Source organism: Humulus lupulus, chromosome 2, assembly GCF_963169125.1.
Source record: "Humulus lupulus chromosome 2, drHumLupu1.1, whole genome shotgun sequence".
Lineage (NCBI taxonomy): Eukaryota > Viridiplantae > Streptophyta > Magnoliopsida > Rosales > Cannabaceae > Humulus > Humulus lupulus.
Window position 1 is genome coordinate 9,802,455 of NC_084794.1, and position 8,700 is coordinate 9,811,154.

The 8,700-nt window shown below is 30.1% G+C and overlaps 2 long non-coding RNA genes across 3 annotated transcripts; one reads left to right on the forward strand and one right to left on the reverse strand.

The window, feature by feature from the left end:
- Positions 1-12: 12 nt before the first annotated feature.
- Positions 13-6,891, reverse strand: LOC133817229 (uncharacterized). Of its 2 annotated transcripts, XR_009885519.1 has the most exons (4): positions 3,950-6,891; positions 2,757-3,819; positions 2,550-2,673; positions 14-2,105 (listed from the first exon to the last, which is right to left on the reverse strand). It is a non-coding gene; the product is annotated as an uncharacterized LOC133817229 (long non-coding RNA). The 2 variants fall into 2 exon arrangements; XR_009885518.1 differs by having other exon boundaries at positions 13-2,105; positions 2,757-6,891.
- A 517-nt stretch (positions 6,892-7,408) lies between these two features.
- LOC133817233 (uncharacterized) lies at positions 7,409-8,138 on the forward strand. The gene is made up of 2 exons (XR_009885520.1): positions 7,409-7,801; positions 7,941-8,138. It is a non-coding gene; the product is annotated as an uncharacterized LOC133817233 (long non-coding RNA).
- Positions 8,139-8,700: the final 562 nt, after the last annotated feature.

Here is an 8,700-nt window from a genome sequence, read left to right on the forward strand (position 1 = left end):
GGCTGAAAACATATGATTATGTTGCTGATTACTACAAAACTACAACTATGAAAGCACCATATGACTCAACTGTTCATCCATTGCCAAATGAAAGCGAATGGACACTGCCAGAGACTTTAAACATAATTGTCCTACCACCAAAATCAAGAAAACCACCAGGCCGCCCTAGAAGGAAAAGAATCAGATCTAAAGGAGAACCAAAGGTGCAAATAAAATGTGGAAGATGCGCGCAGCAAGGGCATAATAGAAAAACATGCAGGAATGAACCAATCCCAAAGCTGCGAAACCCAACAAAGTCAAAGAAAATAGACAAATAATGTTCTAAAGAATAGATATACTACAATTTCAATATTTTCATTTGATGTATTAAAATTGTATCCTAATGTTTTCTACTTCAATAAAAGTACAAACTTTTTAAACATTTTACATTTTATAAACTTGATACTCAACTTCATGGTTCCAAACACAAAGATATTCAAAATCTGGAGACTGAAGTACCTGGTTACAACACATATTATAGAAAGAAAAAAAACAGATACTATAAGTAAATTTAACAAACAACTACATATACATGTAACCAACGAATTAAAAACCTAATTATATAACCACAAATCTTTCACAAAAAACAAAAAAAACATAAATATTATAAACTTGATACTCAACTTCTAGGTTCCAACATAAGATATTCAAAATTTGAAAATTCAAGTACCTGGTTACAACACATAAAAATAGAAAAGAAAAAAAAAGCAGTTACTATAAGAAAATTTAATAAACAACTATATATTAATAAAACCAACTACTTAAAAAACCTAGTTATATAATCACAAACCGTTCACACAATAAAAAACACAACAAACATAAATAAATAAAAAAATAATTAAAAAAATAGAAATAAAAACTAAATAAACAGTAACCAGTTACCTGAAACATATAGCTTTTACAATCTAACACAGAAGTAATCGGTTACACCATCTTCATGCAATAATAATCGAAACCTATTTGAAAAAAAAACGTGTACATAACAATATCTTCACACTTTAAAAAAAAAAATCACCAACTCTATTGAAAAAAAAATCATACACATTAAAATAAAATACATTAAAAAAAACTTTATATTAAGACAAAAGTTGAAACCAATTCTTTACATTGACCAAAAAAAAAAAAAACCATACATAAGTCCAGTACTAAAACAGTATCCAGTTACAAACCACAACTTCACTATTAAACAAAGAAAAAAAAAAGACATGGTCGTTAATACAGCTAAAAAAAAAACTCCAACATCTCTACTTATAATTCCTCCTCCTCTTTGATTTCTTTGATGGAGCATCATCTTCTGTCTTGTACCCACCAATCTGCTTCTTTTTTGCATGACTATACAAGTTAATGGCAAGATAATCACGATAGGTAGCAATTTTGGCAGCCATGTTCTTCGGGATGTCATCAATCTTCCCATGGATAAACAAATCAGCATACTTGATAAAAAATACTCCACAATCACTGCAAAAAAAAAAAAAAGAGACAAAAAACAGCATATGAAATTATTTAAAAACAAACAAAATAGAAAAATAAACAACAATATACAAAAACCAGTTACTTACTTATCCTCTTGAAATGACAAGTCTTTGGCAAAGTTAAAATCAATTGGATCCTTCTTCCCAACAGAATATGGACCAACATTCAAGTCCAAATCTTTCCTAGAACAAGAAAATCTAGAAAATATGGTAAAACAACAGAATAAGCCTTCACATATGGCAAAGCAATACTCTCATTCTTCTTTCCCGTCAAAGAATTGTAGACAGTTAACATTCTACTCTTAATGGAAAAGTGAATAAAAACTCAATGCAACTGAACCTTCACATGCACAGGAAAAAGAACATGATCCACATCCACCCAAGGAGTGTACAAAACAAATATTCACCAATAATGTAATCTGAAATGAGGTTATCAAAACGAATGCTGCTTGAATCACATTTGACTGCCACAAAGTTATCATACAAACTCTTGATAGTTGCATCAAACCAAGAGTCTGTAGTTGTAACCCTCTTGTTCAAACCATCAATCAACTTAATCTTCTTCCTCAAGTAATAAAAACATACATTGATATGCTACAAAAAATAAATAAACATACAAAAGTTAGGAACCTGGATACTAACCAATATATAATAAAAAAAACAAGTTACACACAATGCTACAAGAACCTGGTTACCACCCATAAATAATAAAAACAATTTACACACAGTACTAAAAAGAACCTGGTTACTTGTCTTAACCATGATCAAAAAAAAAAAAAAAAAAAAATCTAAACAAACAAATACTAATTAATAAACATTATACCAAGAACTTGGATACTACCCAATATATAATAAAAAAAACAAGTTACACACAATGCTACAAATAACCTGATTACTACCCAAAATTTAAAAACAATTTACACACAGTACTAAAAGGAACCTGGTTACTTGTCTTAAACATGATCAACAAAAAAAAAAAAAAATCTAAACAAACAAATACTAATTAATAAACATTATACCAAGAACCTGGTTACTTACAGTGTCCATAAGGTCATCCCCACAAGTTTGAAGCTTGTAAAATCACATCTTCTCAGAAATTTTAACAAAAGAATAATCCATTGGTGGATTGATAATGTTATTGACATCAGAAAATTTCTTCTTCCTTCAAAACAAAAAATATATATATATTAACAAACAATTAAATATCAAGAATAATAATATTAAACAAAATATAAAAAAACATACTTATTCTTAAAATTCATTTTATCCTCAATCCAAGAAATATAATCTAGGCAATCATTCTTTGAAACATTCTTCCCAATTTCATCTTCAAATGGAAGCAATCCTCTAACAATCACCACTTCCTCTCCCTTCCTCTTCACAGTTTCTTTTACTTCAGAAGAACCAAACTCAGTAACAAAAGGAGATTTGACATGAGTACTAGGTTTAGGCTCCCTCTTTTCAATAGCAACAGGAACTTCATCATCATCACCAACCATCACAACTTTCCAATCATCCTTACTCCCACTAAATATATTTTCTCCTTCTGCATACTTAACAGTTTTATCAATAACACTCAAAATCTCTGGATCCACATATACTTCTTCAAAACTTAAACCAACTGAACTGAACTCAGGCTTCTTTGAAAAATCCTATAATGAATAAAAATAAAATCAATTACAACAAATTCAATTTTAAATAAAATAATACAAGAAACAAAAACAAAAATAAATTACAAAACCTTATCTCCACCCACAACATTTGACAACTCCAACCCATAATAAACAGCATCAAAATTTTCATTTAAATCCTTCTCGACACCCTAAAAGAAATAATGAAACTGGTTACAACAGTAACTGGTTACACTAAACAACTACAAAAACACAACATACTATTAAGAAACATAAACCAGTTACCTTACTACCATCAGACTCTTTAGCTGAATCATTTCCACAATCCTAGCCAAAAAAAAAAAAAAAAAAACAATCTGGTTACAACTAAAAATGGTTAAAAAAAAAAAAAAAAAGCATAAAAACAACACAAGTTACCTTAGAATCATCAGAAATAGGACTGGAACATTATCAAAATCAGTTGGCTTTTCCCCTTCATTAAAACCAGCACTTTCATCACTTGTATTTGCAACTTTTTCAGAATTTTTTGCAACAAATTTTGCAATCATTGCAGATAAATAACTGAGTTTCCCTATAAACTCAGATCTCATAACTGCAATGTCACTAATAATAGTTTCTTGGCATGCTTTTATTGATGAGATTGATTCACAAATCAATCTCAACTTTTCACTATCAACCTAAAAAAACAAAATAAAATACTTTACAAAACAGCAAAAAAAAAAAAAAAAACATAAAAAGAAACCTATAAATTTCAAAACAAAATAATATTTTTTTTTAACAAAAACAAACAACAAAACTAACCAGTACCTGGGTACCCGGACTACTGTCTCCATCTTCAGCACACACCTTCGGCAAGTATAGAGGCTCAAACTTAAACTTCTTTACTGCCAGTTTCTTTCTCTCCTCAGAAGACGGATAGACATTCAGGATAATCAACTGAATAAATTAAAAATATATATATACAAAATCAAGAAACTGGTTACCATCAACTGAAACCAGGTACACAGACACAAATCTAAAAATGAATAAAACAAATTTAGCAAGAAACCAGTTACAAAACAAAAATATTATACCTTCTGATTGTTGAAAACCTTTCCCACCAAGTTTGCATAGAAGGCATTATTTGTACTCTTCCAATTCAACAAACGTGGAAATTTTTTCCCAACTCGTTGACAAAACTCAGGACTCAACTCAGCTATACTTTCATATATCCATACAAGAAAAGCAATGGGAAACCCAAGAAGTTTGTAAGGGTGAAGGCCAGCCTTCCCATCAACGAACAGTCCATCAAAGATTTTATTCCCACCCTTCAAAGCAGTTTTCAAATAATGAAAACTCCTATCCCATACAAACTTGCCAAAACTAATATTTGCTAATTCAGAAAAATCTCGATCAACCATCTCAAAAAAGAAATCATCAACCAACTTATCACTAGTATAGCCGTACAAATAGTTAACTAAGATATGAACTATACCTAATTTGACAACATCCTCATCATCAACTAGATCCTTACTAATAAAAGCATTTCGTAATTCAGACTTTGACACCTTACCAACAAAACGGCCAAATATTTTTTTCTTAAACAAAACTTTCTTTTTTTGAAAACGACTTAAATCAAAATCACCATCACATCTAAGACCCGTTACTAGAGCAAACTCTTCAACATAAAACCTACACACTCTACGACCAAGCTTAAACCACATTTCCTCTTCCTCCCTCTCATGAGAGACCTCTCTCAATAACACAAGCTGGGCAAGTTGAGTTTGAAAATGAATATCACATACTTCTAAAAAGTGCCCAAATGGGGTCTTCTTAAACAATGATTTCTGACTTTTCGCCAACTTAGATTTCAAGTCAGTAATGACACTCTTGTCATTAAAATGTTGAACCTTACTACCAAACCTCTTGGAGGGGTTTATCTTTAAATGAGCCTGCAGAAAAAAACAAAACAATTAAACATGTAACCAATTTCAAAAAATATAAACGTGAAAAATTGATAAGTACTTTACATTTATAAAACCACTTATATGTATTTAACTTTGTATGGTTGAAATATACATATAAAAAAAAAATAATTCATTCACTAAGGTAACCAGTTAAAAACTCATCAAGCAAAATCGTTCACTGTTATCTGCAAAGTAACCAGGTACAAAAAAAAAAACAGTTTAACAAAAAAAAAAACACAACAATAACAATAAAACAAACACAAAACATAATTGAAAATTATGCAAATTAACTACAAATCTACAAGAAACCAGATACACAACCATAAAAAAATAAAACAAACAGAATCCACATGTAACCAGGTATAAAAAAAAATAAAACAGTTTAACAACAAAAGAAAACACAACAATAACAATAAAACAAACACAAAACAGAATTGAACATTATGCAAATTAACTACAAATCTACAAGAAACCAGATACACAACCATAAAAAAATAAAACAAACAGAATCTACTGAATGTGAAACACAATAACAGAAACATAAACAGATGAACAATTTTTTATTATAATACTTAAAAAAATAAACACATACCACAACATGTTTAGTCTCATGAGAACCATCTCCAGCATCCTTACTACCAGATGCACACGGATCCTTCGTCTGTTTAACAGTGGAAGGCGATTTACTTGTCTTCCTTGCAACAGAGGAAGGGGATTTACTCTTCTTCCTTGCAACATACTTCAAATGTGTAATGTTACTCCTTCGAGGAAGAATCTCACCAATATCATCCCCTACATTCTTCGATTCATCCTCTACTATACCATAAATTTTCTTCTCAGAACCAGAAACACCACCGGTTTCTCCAGAGTGATCCATGACAGAACTTCGAAAATTAAAATATACAATGCACTGCATAAAAAAAAACAAACAACACAAATGAAAAAAGAATAACAGATATACATATATATAGAGCACAAATTACAAATAACTACCCATAAATTTCCCAAAAAATAAACTGATCAAAAACTGACAAAAACCCCACTAAAAAACTAACGATAAAATTGTGCACCAAAAATAAAAACCACAATTAACACAGATTAAAAAACAACCACCCACGACAGAAAAATAGATAATACAAAGCAAAATTAACAATCAATATACATTAAAAAAATAAAAAAAATAAACCCTGAAACCGGGTACTCAACTCACCGATACGAAAACACCACAAAGAGGCACAAATCCACAACGAGAACCTTATAAAAATCCTAAGAAAAAGAAAAAAAAGAAGAAATCAACACAAAAAATCAAATGCTGAAGGAAAGAAAAAATTCGAACCAAACGATATATAAAAAACGTGATACTGAAGCAAACGGAAAATACATACCTGAAACCAGGTACTCACCGAGACGAAGACACGCACAGAGGGCACAAAATCCACAACGAAAAACTCAAATAAACCCTAAAACAGAACGAAAACTAAGAACAACTATCACCACTGAAGAAAACGTGATGCTGAATAAAATATACTAATATAATTGAGAAAACGTGATGCTGAATAAAATATACTAATATAATTGAGAAAACGTGATGCAGATAAAAATGTGATAGAACATATGCACTCAAGTACCTGCATGCATACTGGGAATTGATTTCCTTATAAAAAAAATTTCAAAAAAATAAAAAATTTCAAAAAATACATAAAATGACTGAAAAGCCCTCACAAAAATTCACATAAATGCATAATAAACAACTACTGAATTAAAATTTTCTTACAAAAATGTTTACCAAAATAATAATAATAATAATAATAATAATAATAATAATAATAAAAAGACATAAATTCCCTCATAAAAATACCCATATAGAATAAATAAACGTATACAAAAAATATGGGATACAAAAGCAATATTTTGATAATATGGGAAAACAAAACCCATAAAAAAAAGAAAACAACAAAATAAACCATAAAAAATGCACAAAAAAAAAAAAAAAACCATATATATCAAATTTTATTAAATTTTCCAATATTTAATGAAAATTCCTCTACAACCAATAGACCAGATTAAATAGGCCCAAGAAGTTAACGCTAACAAACCCAACAGAACCAACCAAAATCAGTTATGAAACCAATACTCCTAATATCGTACAATAATTACCACGAATTTTCCATCAGGAAGAGTTTTAAACGCAAGATTTTGTTATTAACAAATTTGCTAGTGCACGTACTTTTTTATGAATATAGTAAGGCCAACAAATTATACTTAAAATTGCTCAAAAAAAATAACAAATTATACTTAAAACGACAACGGTAAAACGTTTTAATTTGTAATAAAATAATATTTTTGGTGCATTTGTAATAAAAGAACTGGAAAGGTAACGCAAGGCGCAGACGCCTGGTGAGCCATTCTTTTCCTAAAATTTTGGATTTGGGCTTACTTGGACTTGGGCTTGGGCCTGGGCTTGCACTTTAGCTTGGGAGACCCAAGAGATTTGTGTTGTCAACCGATAACCATAAGCTTAAGCTACCAAAACATTCGAGCAGAAGAAGAAGACGACAACGATGTCGACTGCGATCGCCGACAGTGGCCATGAGTTCGAATTCTTTGAAAGAAGTAAGTAGGCTACTAAATGGGGTTTCTCTAGTTGCCTGCGAATTGGCCAGACACGATCTTTAGTCCCTTCTCAAGAAAGCTCGGCCTCATCCGAGGTAAGGTCCGCTCCTTCTCCAACCCTAACCCTATCCCTACCTATGTATCTTCTCATAAATGATATTGACCTCTGCCATCTTCATCCACAATTCCCTCAACGGATGTTATTGACATCAATGCCGATTTTGTTGATATAATTTCAGCTGTCAAACCTCTGATTGCAGCGCCAGCAAAGAAGAGGCAGAAGCCCAGAGAAAGATGAGTTCCTTGTACCAATTTTCTAAAGTTTTAATTTTAGCAGTTAAATTTTCGAATTTCTAATTTAAACACACAGATGTTGCTATCATCTGAAATTATTTTCTCCTGATTTATTTCATGAAAATTTTAGTTTTTATGCAAAATCAACTTAATATTTAGGAATTCCAAATTTTGATGACTAATAAATTACCCAAATTAAAATTTTAAGAACTAAATGTAACAAGTAGCATCGTCCTTCATTACTTTTGTTCTACTAGGTACCAAGTTTTTGGAATATGTTCCTTCAAAATTTGTTTTCAACAAGGTTGGCATTTGTATTCATTTGAATTCTATTTTTTTTGAAGCGATATAGAAAGTGATTATAATGCATCCACTTTTTTTTATAACACCCTATTTTTAACAGTTATAATCTTATATATATAAATATTACAGTTTACAAACAATATATTGTATACTTGCTTGTTTTTTTAATTGTTGGAACATATTTTCAGGACAGTAAATTATTTAAAATTTCTTAAAAAATTACATGAGGTTACAACGTATATTATTATATATATAAAAAAAATTTAGAATATAACTATCGTGCCGAAAATAAAAAATGAAGCATCCGTATTGTAAAAAAAAACAGATGCAGTATAATACTGATGCACTACAATCGTCCCTTATATATGTATATTATTGCTTTTTCAAAATTATTTAGAGTTA